The sequence below is a fragment of the Megalobrama amblycephala genome, unplaced genomic scaffold (assembly GCF_018812025.1).
Source record: "Megalobrama amblycephala isolate DHTTF-2021 unplaced genomic scaffold, ASM1881202v1 scaffold449, whole genome shotgun sequence".
In the NCBI taxonomy this organism is placed as follows: Eukaryota; Metazoa; Chordata; class Actinopteri; order Cypriniformes; family Xenocyprididae; genus Megalobrama; species Megalobrama amblycephala.
This window is the reverse complement of record NW_025953384.1, coordinates 66,922-83,206: the sequence shown is the minus strand read 5'-3', so window position 1 is coordinate 83,206 and position 16,285 is coordinate 66,922. Positions and strand designations below refer to the sequence as shown.

General features: G+C 35.8%; 1 long non-coding RNA gene across 1 annotated transcript; it reads right to left on the bottom strand.

Moving 5' to 3' along the window:
- Positions 1 to 4,757: 4,757 nt before the first annotated feature.
- Positions 4,758 to 16,111, bottom strand: LOC125261645. The gene is made up of 4 exons (XR_007183395.1): positions 14,130 to 16,111; positions 12,858 to 13,140; positions 9,809 to 9,899; positions 4,758 to 5,718 (listed from the first exon to the last, which is right to left on the bottom strand). It is a non-coding gene; the product is annotated as an uncharacterized LOC125261645 (long non-coding RNA).
- Positions 16,112 to 16,285: the final 174 nt, after the last annotated feature.

Below are 16,285 nucleotides of genomic sequence, written 5' to 3'. Positions count from 1 at the left end.
GGGGAAAAAAGTCAGAATTGCGGGATAAATTGCAATTCAGAAAACGAGTATAACGAGTTACAGGATAACGAGCATATCTCACAATTCTGTTTTTCTTTGTAAGAAATGTGAGATATAAACTCAGGTTTGTGAGAAATAAAAGTCAGAATTGTGAGATATAAACTCGAAATTAACTTTTTTTTATTCTTTTATTTCGTGGCTTCCATAGACTGCTACTGCTCAACTGTCATTTTCTGCAACCAGGTAGGCTCCGCCCATAAAAAACGTCATCGCTGTTTGCAAACACCAAATTGGTCTATTCTTTTAAAACTTCAGTCTTAAAGGGCACCTATTATGCAAAATTCACTTTTACATGGTGTTTGACCATAAATGTGTGTTGGCAGTGTGTGAGCAAAACCACCCTAGAATGAGAAAAATCCACCCAGTGGTTTTTTTACAATCTCAATAATTCATAAGCACTGTCTCAGAACGCCCTGTTCTAAGATTGCTCTCACTGTGACGTAGAATTGCGCTAAGCCCCACCCACGTGGTTTGATTGACAATCTGGTTTCGGCATAGACCCCGACCTCGGTGATCTGTCAACCATCCTCCATTGTTTCAACAACAGCCGGTAATGTCTCCTAAGAAACATAAGTGTTATGTTGTGGGATGTAATAATGAATATAGTAGTTTTCACTTACTTCCGACATCAGAGCCACTGAAAACGCAGTGGATGGATTTTATTTACGAAGGAAAGGCGCCACTCAAACTTCCAAAATACGTTTATGTTTGCGCGAATCATTTTTTGACTGACTGTTTTGAGAACGAGGGTCAGGTCAAAGACCTGCGTGAAGTTGGCCCCCCACCCAACGCAAAACGTCTGCAAAATAGTCTCAATCGTTTGTGCTCCGTTTGTGCTGGTTTGTGCCGTAAAAAATTTCGTTTGTGCTGCTTTGGTTTTTTAGATATTAAAAGAATATTTATAGGTCATTCTCAGGTCACTCAGCCCCCCACATGTTCCAAATTCATCGAAAATAGTCTCAAACGTTTGTGCTTCGTTTGTGCTGGTTTGTGCCGGTAAAAGTTTCATTTGTGCTGCTTTCGATTTTAAAATATTAGATTTTGAATTATAGGCGATGACGTCACTCAGCCCCCCACATGCTCCAAATTCGCCCAAAATAGTCTCGTTTGTTTGTGCTCCGTTTGTGCTGGTTTGTGCTGGTGAAATTTTAATTTGTGCTGCTTCCGTTTTTAATATATTAAAATAACTTTTATAGGTCATTCTCAGGTCACTCAGCCCCCCACATGCTCCAAATTCGCCCAAAATAGTCTCAATCATTTGTGCTTCGTTTGTGCTGGTTTGTGCCGGTAAAAGTTTCATTTGTGCTGCTTTCGATTTTAAAATATTAGACTTTGAATTATAGGCGATGGCGTCACTCAGCCCCCCACATGCTCCAAATTCGCCCAAAATAGTCTCATTTGTTTGTGCTCCGTTTGTGCTGATTTGTGCTGGTAAAAGTTTAGTTTGTGTTGTTTCGGGGTTTTTTTATTTTTTATTTTTTTTACGAAAGCATAAGAGCATATTATAGTGACTATTAGGCTATATACCAAAGCATAGACATTTAACAGAAATAGAAGGCGCAATGTGATTTTAAATTAAGTCTGTTTGCTTTCCTCCTTTTCAGTGACAAGCGCGTGTCAGAAACGGAAAGTTGTTGCATCAAAAAAGCTGCATCAGTCAGTGTAATTACTTCAATTAATTAGCCTACGTCAAGAAAATACGACTTATTTAATTGTCTAACTAAACCAAATCGAAAAAGCAAATATAGGCATTCGTTTAATTTGATTTTACTTGAAAATAAACAAAGACAAAAAAGAATTAAGCCTATATAAGACTTTTTTTTTTTTTTTTTTTGTATTTTTGGTTTATGGGTTAAACAAATTAGTTTATGCTTTAAAATTTGTTTCAAATGTGTGGGTGGCCCCTAAAATACTCATTTTGGCTTTATGTGGTCTAAAACAACACTGAGGAATTTTTTTATTTATTTGTAGGCCTATTTATTTTATTCTTAAAAGGCCAAAGTAAAACCCAATGATGCAACATGTTTCACTCGTTATTACAAGCAGTTTTTTGTTTTGTTTTTTATTCTTATAAATAATAACATAATTTGTGTTTCATTGGAAAAACCTAAAATATCAGAAAACAATGGAAGGGATTGCGCAGGCGCCTCCGCGGACAAGAGAAGTAGGCTATTGTTGTGCTCCGCACTATAGATGTAGGCTACATTGGCAAGAAATATATGAAACAACCAATTAGAAAAAAAATAAATAATAACTAATATGCAGAGCAGTAGCCTACATAAGATGAACTTGCATGATGGGACATGCAAGACATAAGTTGAATGGCGTTTCAGGGCGTCACTCATGCGAAACAAATATTAAAGAATAATCATATTTTTTACCCATGAATAAAATTACGAAAAATCTAGCTTTATTTTTCAGTTTTCAGTTTTTTTTTTTACACAAAACAAAACACAAAAATCAAACTCTTTCTTATTCCTCTTTATTCCTTTTTAAGTAAAAAAATCAAATCAGCCTACCAGGTGCACGGATGACGGACCCGGACCCCAATTAAACATCCAATATTGTTATTTCATTATTTCTTTACAAAAGCAAAATGAAAAAAAAAAAAAAAAAAAAAATAGAATTATCATCAATTAATTATGTAATCATGATCAATTATCCTTCAGGAAACACAATATTATATAAACCTTTCAACAACGTTGTACTTATTTGTATTTATTATTTATAAAGCACATTTCAATACAACCGAAGTTGTCCAAAGTGCTGTACATTAAAATGGAGAAAATACAAGGCACAATTAATATAAAGCATACAAAACATAAAACACATACACATCTAGGAATCAATCACTCATCAGAGAGCATCTTGTTCGCGGAGGCGCCTGCGCAATCCTATCCATTGTTTTCTGATATTTTAGGTTTTTCCAATGAAACACAAATTATGTTATTTATAAAAATAAAAAACAAAACAAAAAACTGCTTGTAATAACGAGTGAAACATGTTGCACCATTAGGTTTTACTTAGGCCTTTTAAGAATAAAATAAATACAAATAGATTAAAATTTCCTCAGTGTTGTTTTAGACCATATAAAGCCAAAATGAGTATTTTAGGGGCCACCCACACATTTGAAACGAATTTTAAAGCATAAACTAATTTAAGTTAAACCCATAAACCAAAAATACAAAAAAAAAAAAAAAAAACCTCTTAAAGCTCATTTTTTAATCTTATATAGGCTTAATTCTTTTTTGTCTTTGTTTACTTTCGAGTAAAATCAAATTAAACGAATGCCTATATTTGTTTTTTCGATTTGTTTAGTTAGACAATTAAATAAGACGTATTTTCTTGACGTAGGCTAATTAATTGAAGGAATTACACGGACTGATGCAGCTTTTTTGATGCAACAACTTTCCGTTTCTGACACGCGCTTGTCACTGAAAAGGAGGAAAGCAAACAGACTTAATTTGAAATCACATTGCGCCTACTATTTCTGTTAAATGTCTATGCTTTGGTATATAGCCTAATAGTCACTATAATATGCTCTTATGCGATTTGCATTTACAGCCGTTCAGTGTCATTCATTTCAATGCAATCAATGTCTAATATTTATAAAGCGAGGCAGCACAAATGAAACTTTTATCGGCACAAAAGATTACGACTGTTTGTGGTGAATTTGGAGCATGTGGGGGGCTGATTGACCTGAGATTTTATAAATATTATTTTAATAGACATAGGCCCTATCTAAAAAAACGAAGCAGCACAAACGAAACTTTTACCAGCACAAATGAAGCACAAACGTTTGAGACTATTTTGGGCAAATTTGGAGCATGTGGGGGGCTGAGGGACCTGAGAATGAATACCCAATTATTTTAATATTTTAAAAACCGAAGCAGCACAAACGGAAATTTCACCGGCACAAACTAGCACAAACGGAGCACAAACAAAAGAGACTATTTTGGGTGAATTTGGAGCATGTGGGGGGCTGAGTGACGTCATCGCCTATAATTCAAAGTTTAATATTTTAAAATCGAAAGCAGCACAAATTAAACTTTTACCGGCACAAACCAGCACAAACGAAGCACAAATTATTGAGACTATTTTGGGCGAATTTGGAACATGTGGGGGCCCAGATAGCACACGTACGTCGCGGAGACGTCTGTGAAAGATCGTAACGTCTGGTAAACATCGCATTCCATCGACCGTTTTTAGTGGTTAATGAGCCGTCATCCTTACCTCTATACGACGAATCTTCAATATTTGAAATCCGTCTTCCATCTTCCGTTTTTAGTGGTTAATGAGCCGTCGTCCTTACCTCTATACGACGAATCTTCAATATTTGAAATTACGTGCAGCCATGCAGCGCCGGATCAGCAGATCAGCAGCTCGCTCGATTAAGTTGTCTGCATGGACGTGACAAAGCGGGTCTAGTCGCGTCGCGCCGCACGCGTCCAGTGTAGACACGGAAATATAAACTAATTATATATGCATACAATTTGACAAGCATCGAATTCATGTTGTGTTGCATTTCCCCCAACGAGTAGCCTACATAACGTGTAAAAACAACCACAAATGTAGTTATGCCTATTTTGAAGATTCAGCATTGATAAATGCAGTTTCACTGACACATTTTCACTGTTTTACATTTTGCACTTACACTTAGCTTTTGGCTCAGAATAATCAAAAAGGCACTCATGATAAGCACTGCATTCATGGATTTAATTTTTAAAATGCTTTAAATGATTTGCAAAGGGTGACTTCTGATTACAAATCAGAATATATAAATTATAATACTAATAAAAATACAAGCTCATATGAACACTTTCTGGAACCTATAATGTAAAACAGCCAGTTTGTTCATCTATCCCTTTGTTTGATCCCTCAGACAAAAAAAAAAAAAAAAAAAAAAAAAAAAAAAAAAAAAATTGCCAGCCAAGTTAAGGTAAGCTTGTTTCAAGCAAACGGTAATTCTACCTGCTTATTAGCTGTTTTTCACATAATTTCGTTATGCAGAAAGCATGAATTTGACCCCTAATAGCCTACCATGCTCTGTATAAGGGGGTGATCCATGGCTTTGTGTCAGGTGGTTCTTCGACTCTCTGCCATGCACTGAAATAGTGTAACACCGAGCCATTTTCATATTTTGTTCCAAATAATGATGCTTACAAACTCCAATTAGCAAACCAAAGGTGACCCTTTTTGATGTTTGAGGAATGAGAAAGCAGCCTTTGGAGGAAACACGCTATACAAATATTCATTTGATTCAAAGCACCTTACAGAATTAATGATACTAACTTCCCAGAGTTGATCATGTCCCAAAGTTGATTGAACATTAAAGCAATATTTCAATAATAATAAAAAATAATAATAAAAAGACACTTTAAATGTAGGAACTGCTGAGAGCATGAAGGTAAAATATTCTCACAACTAAGGGAAACTGTTTCACAGGGGGGTGAACTTTACTCACAACACACAACAGCCTTTACATAAGGCCAATCTCAAAGATTATAATGAGCTCTAATAGAACAATCCTTAACATTTGCAATGGACAAGGTGCACACACTGGTTATGGACTGCACTTAATTAATCTTTGGTGCCAGATGTGGGAATGAAGCTGGACCAGTGGTAGATCTGAGCATCTAGGCTGAACCATCTTCAAAGCTGTTTGGTGGAGAAAAGAAATAGAAGAAATGTTAGAGCATTTTATAAGGAAATGTACAAGTTAACTGTGGGTTAAAATACTTACTTCTCAAACAATATTGGGCAGTGAACACCATGTACAAGGCAGCAACATGCACACAATACTGTCAACAACCTCAGTACTAGATGCCACACAGCAGCTGTCAATCTGAAGCTGTGACTTCAGATTGATGATTCTCACAGTATTTATATATATTTTTGCTCATTTACCAGCATTGCTGTGAAAGCTGAGTAACAAATAAAACTGAACCATGTTCTGACTACCATATCGTCGCTGTCCGATGAAAACCACGTATGTCCATTTTGAGATTTTTCGACGGATTTAATGTCCAGGTTCATTTCCGTATACAGTATGCTTCACATATCTAAATGGCCAATGAAAAGTTGTGAAATCATGTCATCTGATTTTCACGTATATCCATTTGGTGTCAAAGCTGTCAATCACGCCGTGTATCTCCCGCCCTGTGGAAGCATCTCGCCGGTCTCGTGAAGTTTCATCGAAGCTCAGCACTGGATAGCCGAATAACACTGTGAGGTTACATTGCCAAATAAACATAGCCTGGTGAGACAATGACTTTCCTTTATCGAGGTAAACGTTTCCCCCCTGACGCCAGACGTACGTCTATGAGTGACAAAATTACGGTAGGACTGTGCAAACAAAGTATCTGTCTAGCATTACCATGTCAGTGTATTGATTCATTGTCCCTTTATAGTTTGCAAGAGACATTTAATAAATTTATAATTAATATTAAATAAACTAAGCGTATTTAATAAACTAAGACGTAGGCTATTTAATAAACTGAGCGTATTCATCTGTCAATATGAAACGCGACTTGGCCATTCTAATTAATGATCGGAAGAACGCGTATCGACCACCGTTATTGTAAAATATGCACGTATGTCCATTTAAACTCAATTTTGGTCAAATGTGGATTATATCATTACACTGGCAAGAATATGGTTACATGTAAAGATGCCGTACCAAGTATGACAACGCTACATTCAACTGCTTTTGAAATATGGTGTTTTTTTCACTTCCTGAAAAGTAACCGTTTTGGACATACGCGAGTTTCATCGGGCAGCGACGATATACAATCATCAGCACAGATCAACCAGCCCAAAGCTGTCTGTAGACAGTCAAATTTAAGACCTTTTTAAGACCTTTTAAGACCATAAATATTGAAATTTAAGACCTACACGACGCATTACCAAAAAATATTCAAATCAAAGAAATTCTGAAAAAATCATTTTATTTCAATGAATTTAGTCATTGAAAAAGCATTAATTTAATTTACAGATAAAGCAATCACATTAGTAACCTTCCACACACCACAATGTGACTTGGGTAAAGTTGGTTTTATATTCGCACATTCGGACATCCGTATTCAACAGCCTTGTTAATCACACTACATTAGACATTCACAAGTAAATAAAACAATACTTGCCTATTTTGATCGACTGTGAAAAATGTTGTAAGTTGACAATCGTTGGTTGTCAATATCATGTCGCTGCTTAAAATTCGCAAACATTAATTTATTGCACATTTTTTGGAAAGTCTGAATTTATATTGATAATTCGCTGGAGACCGGAGGGACTAGGCATTGAGGAGGACGACAGCAGTGGTGAGGCTAATTGGCCGAGTCTGCTGAAGGCATTTTGTGGCTAGCTTGTGTTTCTCCGCTTTGGCGTGTGACTCCAGCGCCTTCACACCCAGAGTCCCTAAATGATTTTTTTTTTTTTTTCCAAAGTTTGCAGTGAGCCTCGTACATGGAGCTGGGTACCGCTTGTAACCAACAGCAGAAATCGCTGTGATCTAGCCATGTCTCGCTGAAAGTAACTCTGTGGAGACGCAGACGTATTTCACGGGCAGGTATTGCATTTATCACGGGATTTGTAGTTTTATCAACGCGTATACCAACACCAATATACCCCAGAAAGAACTACGACTCGCTACGTTTTTACTACTTTGTAATAACTTTCAGCAGGTAGCGTTTCTGGAAATGGATATACAATTTATTATTATACAATGTATAGTCTTGATTTGGGAGGTCAATCTGCATTTGTAAGTATGAAAGGGTTTTAAATCTTGTAAATCAAGTAAAATGACTCAAAATCAAGTAATTTAAGCATGCCAAAGTCAACTTTAATCATATAAAATGTAATTTCCCAACAGCAAAATTGTGGCCAGTGAAAATGCTGAGTGGCTAGTAACTTTGGAAAACCACTAGCCACAGTGGCTGGTGAGCAAAAAAGTTAATGTCAAGCCCTGTGTTACAACACGCGTTTTCCTGCGACGTGCATGTGCATGTGGATTGTTTTGCTGTAATCTACCAGCACAAATGGAAAATATGTTCGCGTGAGATCGCATTACAGCGGAGAATTCAAATATCACAAAAGTGCTGTTCATTCACCTCTGCCTGCTCTAGCTGCGTTCAAACAAGCGAGCCGTATATGTTTCCCTCAGCACAGCACATGAGTGTTGTTTGTATTTTGCTCGCGATGCGGTCAGAACTGGAGTTTGAATACGAAAACATGAAAAATACGATTGTTATGCTATACACGCAGAGCGCGTATGATTGGTTTCAGTGCGGAGCTCCGTGGTGAGTTTAATAACACTAGCCACGTGGATCCTAGCTCATACAGAACAAAGTATCCGTGTTTAAAGTTATTTCACACATTCTCCTGCACCAAACATTAACCAGCACAGTGTAGTTATACACACATATTTCATCAAGTCTTCTTCAAATGAATTATATGTGCAAACTGGACACTGATACAGTGGTGTAACCTATCTGAACGCGACACGATTATTCTAAAAGACTGATTTTGAAACTGCAGTGCTCGTAAACGTAATCAAAGTAGCCTATTATTAGCCCTATTAAATATTCTTTCGCATTTCTCCCTTGTGCTTGGGAGTTTGTTGTCATTCTCTACGTGCTCATATATTAATATTCATTCTGTATAATGAGTGTGTTCTATGTCTGTGTTTCATTGGTTGTTCTCTTCCCTCTTCCCTCCCTCTACACTCCGACTTATCCAGAGCTTTACACACCCATTTTTACAGAGTTTTTTGAGCTTTGAGGTGTGAATGACCAGGCTAAAACAGGAGGTTTCATGACCCTTTAATCCCAAACAGACTACCTATGAGTCATAACAGTTTGTTCTTTTGATTTTCTTTACTTTTTTTTATAATAAATTAAGTTAAACTGGCTTCTGCTTTACAACTTACAAAAAAAAAAAAAAAAAAAAAAAAAAACTTATTTAATCAATACTGTCATTTGCATTTATATCACAATCACTATTGTGTGCAATCCAAGTAAAGGGAAAACAGTAAAGTGACTGCAGGAGTCTTTAGGTGTGTATATGTTTTAAAGGTTCACAGTATAACAGTTTTTAATTTCTAAACTATTTAACAACAGGAAGTCAGTCTATTTGATGTTTTTTTTTATATATATATATATATATATATATATATATATATATATATATATATATATATATATATATATATATATATATATATATAAAAAAGTGTGCAGTACATATTCTATCGAAACGCCACTCTCAGCAGCGCGGGTCACATCGGGATGTTAAGTGAGCTCTCAGATTCAATGCGTTTCGAGTATTTGGATTTTAACATGGCCTATTTTGCAAACAACAGGCTCCACGTCAGTTTACGCTCTGAGATAACACTGACATCTAGCGGTTGGGTTTTATACAGTCTGTGGTTTTTGATCGCCTATAATTTTAATAGATGGACAGACAAAAAATAAATAAATAAAAATCTATAACAGTATATACATTTTTCCCCGTGGAATCAAAAATGGTATCGAATATCGGTACTTTTCAAGGTATCGTATTGAAGTTCGAAATTCCAGTATTGTGACAACACTACGGCCTATATATTTACTCCACAAACTAACTCTACAAACATGGAAAAGAGTGATAGATGGACCTCTCAACCTTACAATGAGGAGAAAATCCAGTGCGACTTTGAGCAGATCTGTGGATAAAACACACAACGCTGTTTCAGCAAAAAAATAAAAAATACCTGAGAGTGGAGTTTGTGGGAGAAAATGGTGGCCTCCATACACAGCCCAGTTGCCAGAGGATGGATGATGGAAACCAAACAGGACAGAATTCTGCGTGAGTCAGGTAAGCAGAATAAAATGTACTATAAATAAACATTAATAAAACAAATGAATATAATTACAGCATGATTACTTTTTGTCATGAAGCTATGGCAGTTTGTTTTCCATTTGTATTTATATTAAATATGTTTTTAGGCTACCATCTTTCATAATTTCCATAGGTTTGTCCAACTTTTTCCTACACCTCACATCGCTTTGCACAAACTATGGGTGTAACTTCTATTAAACTGTAAACATTTTTTTTTAAACATTCATCATCATAAGCAAAAGAAAGGGCTATCAAGACCAAACTCAACTGCATTGTGTTCCACTTAAATTGTGTGGCATTTAAATCAGGGGAAGTGATTTAAAAAAAAAAAAAAAAAAAAGTACATTTTAAAATATATTTTCATATTTTCTTTTTTTAGGATTAATCTACACTACCAGTCAAAAGTTTGGAAACATTATTTTTAATGTTTTTAAGTCTCTTATGCTCATTAAGGCTGCATTTATTTCATAATAAATACAGGAAAAACAATAATATTGTGAAATATTACTACAAATTAAAATTATGGTTTTTAATTTTAATATACTTAATATAATTTATTCCTGTGATCAAAGCAGAATTTTCAGCATCATTACTCCAGTCTTCAGTGTCACATGATCCTTCAGAAATCATTGTAATATGCTGATTTATCATCAATGTTGGAAACAGTTGTGCTGCTTCATATTTTATAACCTGTGATACTTTTTCAGGATGATTAAAAAGTTAAAAAATATCAGCATTTATTTAAAAAAGAAATCTTTTGTAACAATATACATATATAATATACAATATAATATTTTTTTTTTAAAGAAATTTATTCTTTTATTCAGCATGTATGTGTTAAATTGATAAAAAGTGATAGTAAAGATTTATATTGTTAGAAAAGATTTATATTTTGAATAAATGCTGTTTTTAACCTTTTATTCATCATTGAATCCTGAAAAAAGTATCACAGGTTCCAAAAAAAAAAAATATTAAGCAACACAACCGTTTCCAACATTGATAATAACTGAGTATCAAATCAGCATATTAGAATGATTTCTGAAGGATCATGTGACACTGAAGACTGGAGTAATGATGCTGAAAATTCAGCTTTACCATCACAGGAATAAATTAGATTTTAAAGTATATTAAAATAGAAAACCATAATTTTAAGTTGTATTAATATTTCACAATATTTTAGTTTTTTTCTGTATTTATTATGAAATAAATGCAGCCTTAATGAGCATAAGAGACTTCGTTCAAAAACATAAAAAAAAAAAAAAAAAAAGTAATGTTTCCAAACTTTTGACCCATAGGGTATAAAAATTTTTGGGGAAAAAAAAATAAAATTGTTTAATAAAATGTATGCTAGTAAAAAGAATAAAGCCATAATACAGATATTTTAAAATGTCTTTGACATAATGGTGATAAAACTAATATATTATATATAATAAAAAAATTAACTAAAAAAAAAATAATTAAACAGAATTAATGAATGAATGTCACGTGACCGTATACTATATATATCCGATGACCGTTATAATTTGTATCAGATGACCGTTGTGATTTCCTCAGCCTACTGTACTCTCAACTTTTTTTGATTAATTTTCCCACATTAATAACCTGTAAATAGCTCCAACTGTATATATTACGTTCCTGTTCAGTCGTTACACGTTTTTTTACTTTGTTGTTTTTCTAGTTCATTATTAGTCGGCTTTAAGTTTGTTTGTAGTTTGTCTTCAGTTCGGCGAGTTGTTGGTAAGTATATGTATACAGTATTAATCAGCCTTTTGATATCTTGACGTTTAATTATATTCGAAATAAGTATTATTATACATGTATGTATACACAGACATTATAAAAATTTTTGGGGAAAAAAAAATAAAATTGTTTAATAAAATTTATGCTAGTAAAAAGAATAAAGCCATAATACAGATATTTTAAAATGTCTTTGACATAATGGTGATAAAACTAATATATTATATATAATAAAAAATTAACTAAAAAAATAAATAATTAAACAGAATTAATGAATGAATGTCACGTGACCGTATACTATATATATCCGATGACCGTTATAATTTGTATCAGATGACCGTTGTGATTTCCTCAGCCTACTGTACTCTCAACTTTTTTTGATTAATTTTCCCACATTAATAACCTGTAAATAGCTCCAACTGTATATATTACGTTCCTGTTCAGTCGTTACACGTTTTTTTACTTTGTTGTTTTTCTAGTTCATTATTAGTCGGCTTTAAGTTTGTTTGTAGTTTGTCTTCAGTTCGGCGAGTTGTTGGTAAGTATATGTATACAGTATTAATCAGCCTTTTGATATCTTGACGTTTAATTATATTCGAAATAAGTATTATTATACATGTATGTATACACAGACAATAAATAATCACCAACACAAACGTCGTAATTAAAACAAAATGCCTACAAGTTTTTATAGGCGCGTTTTTTCCGTTCCTCACAACAGCTGTGACTGACAACATCCGCGGGGGGCGGGGCGGAAGGGGCGGGAAAATCTAAAGCGTTGCTTTGCTCAATACTGATTGGTTAGACCATACGTGTCCAAACTCGGTCCTTGAAGGCCGCTGTCCTGCAGAGTTTAGCTCCAACTTGCCTCAACACAGCTACTTCAAGTGCGTTTAATTGTGGCTGGAGCTCAGCGCAGAGAAAAGTAACGTGTAAAAAATTGAAGTGCTGCTCTACTTAACACTTGTGCCGAATGCAAAAATCGCCATTTTATGCCATCAAACAGAGCACTTTAAGTATTTGGTATCCGAAACCATAGTGGACGTTATCGAGTGTACTCACATTTTTCACAGACGGATTAAGTTACACAAGCACTAAACATATGATGGTCATTAGACCATGCAAGACCCACTATTTGTTAACATGCACAGCTAACAGGTCGTGTTAAACATGATTAACGTTACCTTCGTGAGTGACGATGACACCCTGGGACAGACCAAGCACAGGCCGTTTCCAGCTTGAATTCAGACGCGCTTCGGTGAATCACAGAAGGAGCCTGTACGAGGATGGCAGTGCAACACACAGTCGGGATTTAGTCAAGTTCACGAAACCAAGACATGCATGCTTTGCTGGTACCATGACGCCGATCAAACTCCGTCCATCCGTCGATTTGGGATTTGAACTGGAGTTCTTGGAGCGCGCGCACTTGAAAGTGTGACATCAGCAGCGAACAGCCAATCGCATGCCCTGAAACAGAGAATCCGAATTCACTTCCCGCGAGACACTTGCTATTCAATACTCTCAGTTGAAGAAGATTGAATATAAAGTACAGAAATGCATCTAGACAGCAAGATAACTTTTATGATACAGCAAGATATTTAGTTTATATTGTTGAGTATAAATATGATCAAGACTCCATTTATTAAGTCAAATGCAGTAAAACAGTAAAATGGCTCAATTTTATTACGAATTAAAAAAAACTTTTCTTTTTGAACATATTTTAAAATGTAATTTATTCCTGTGATCAAAGCTGAATTTTAAGCATCATTATACGGTCTTCAGTGTCACATGATCCTTCAGAAATCGTTCTGATGTTTCTAACATTTCTTATCAAAGGATTATCACCACTAGAATCCATACCATTCTTAAATATTTAAATAAAATTACATTTTTTACAATTGTTTTTACTGTATTTTATCAGATAAACATAGCCTTTCTAAACATAAGAAACTTCATATCCTCCTTACTAGTCCCAAACTTCAAAATTTTGTGTGCGTGTTATGTATGTGTCTGTGTAGACTTCAGATGCAAAAGCCTCCAAGTGCCATCTGAAATTTTCTTATAAAATGTGCATCTTTACAAGGCTTCTATGTTTAGGTTCAGTAATTTAACTTTAATGGCAGTTCTATTTAAAACAGGAGCCTGATAAAAATGCTCACTTTATAAGAATATTTTAGATGACACTTAGAGGCTTTTGCATCTGAAGTCATCATCCTTTGAGTTCAACTGATGATGCTTTATAGTACATCAATTGTGTTGATGCAAATATATTGGTAGGCCAGTAAACAAACAACAAAAAAGGGTTTGTTTGTGTTAAGGTCTTAATACTATGGCTTGCAATGAGCCGTCCTATTGGACGCTGAGGAGAAAAGCCAAGGAGAAGGTGGATCAACAACTGCAGACAATAAATGCAACAACTTCGGGGACGGAGTTGAGTTGCATGCACAGTGACTCACGTAACGCCTGTCAATGTCAAATCGATGATGAAGACACATTTATGGACTGTCTCTCTCAGATTGACGAGACTGAAGCTGTCAATATGGCAAGTGTTCTTGATGACAGTGAATCAGACCCCGAGTCAGAGTCTGAAACCGATCCAACTTCCCTAGGAGAAGATTTGGCAACCTGGGCTACTGAAAACAAAATCTCACACGTGGCATTAAATTCATTACTAAACATACTACGTCAACATAGTTTGAATCTGCCAAAAGACTCAAGAACGTTGCTAGGAACGGTGCGTGGGAACCCTCAAATACAACACAAAGCTGGTGGCCAGTATTACCATTTTGGAGTACTAAATTCAATCACAGAGGTGCTACATCAGAATGTCAAGATTCTGAGCAACATTCACACATTGGAGCTTCAGGTCAACATCGATGGTCTGCCACTCTACAAGAGTTCGTCAACACAGTTCTGGCCCATTCTTGGAACACTGCAAAATATCAGACAAGAAGAACCAGTGACAATAGGTTTATTTTGTGGCACAGGTAAACCTACCTCACTGACCGAGTATCTTGAAGACTTCATCACGGAAGTAAATGAATTGGGTAATGGATTTGAGTTTGAAGGAGTGAGGTTAGCTTTACAACTTTCTTCGATGGTTTGCGACGCACCTGCTCGTGCATTCCTAAAAAACATCAAAGGTCACACAGGCTATCATGGATGTGAAAAATGCACACAGGATGGAGTGTACCTGAAAAATAGGATGACATTTCCAAGAAGCGACATGCCTCTAAGAACCAATGAGAGCTTCAGAAACAAGACCGATTCTGATCACCATCATGGCATGTCACCCCTTGAACAAACTTCCCTGGACATGGTCTCTGGCATCCCCCTCGATTACATGCACCTCGTGTGCCTCGGAATCATGAGAAGACTTCTCCACTTGTGGTTGAAGATGGGTCCTCTCACTTGTAGGCTGTCGGGATTTCAAATAAACACATTAACAGAAAGGTTAGTGAATGCTCAGAGAAGCGTGCCCATGGAGTTCGCAAGGAAACCAAGGGCACTGAGGGAAATTGACAGGTGGAAGGCAACAGAGTTCAGGCAGTTTTTACTGTATACCGGACCTGTTATGTTGAAAGATCTCCTTACCACAGAGGTGTACAAAAACTTCTTGCTGCTTTTTGTGGGAATCTTCATCCTGTGCAACAACAGTCTGATGGAAGATTACTGTGATTATGCCAATGACATACTGGTTCTCTTCGTCAATCACTTCGGTCAACTGTATGGGCCACAATTCCTGTCCTATAATGCACACTGCCTTGTACATCTTGCAGATGATGCAAAAAAGCATGGCGTGCTAGACAACTTCAGTGCTTTCAAGTATGAGAATCACCTGAACAAACTCAAAAGGCTTCTGAGGAAACCAACATGCCCTCTGAGTCAAATAATAAAAAGATTCTCAGAGATGCAAAGAAGCTGCAAAAAACCTCACAAAACCAGGCCACATCTGCTCAAAAAACAGCATGCAACTGGTCCTCTACCTGCATCCTTTCATGAAGCGACACAGTATAAAGAGTTAAGGACAAGCCCTTACACTCTTAAATTGGACCGGGCAAACAGTCACGTTTACATCGGCGGTAAAGTTGCAAAGCTGCAAAATATCATTTCATTCAGGGATGAAATTTATGTAGCTTACAGCACCTTCAACCATCAGGAATCTTTTTTTGACTATCCCCTACCATCCTCTACACTCGGCATTTATTTAGTTGACGATCTCTCAACCACCGTCGAGTTCTGCAAATTTGAGGAAATAGAGAACAAAATTTTTCTTGTCCCACATCAACATCATTTTGTTGCAATTCCACTTTTACATACAGATTAATTCTTTATCAGCACTTTTTGTTCCATAGTTTATGCATTTGAATTACATAGTTGAATTTATCCAAGTTAATACACAATATGGGTTTCAGGCTGGCAGTTCTCTTATATATTAAAAAAAAAAAAAAAAAAAAAAAAAAAAATGTACCTAATAGTGGAGTTTGAGGGAGAAGGGACGACTGGACCAGTTGCCAAGTCCTGGTATGCTGACGGATACTCCTGGTGGCCACCTGTTAAAGAGTGTTAAAATATGGAGACACCACAGCCAGAGAAAGACATTGACAGGCTG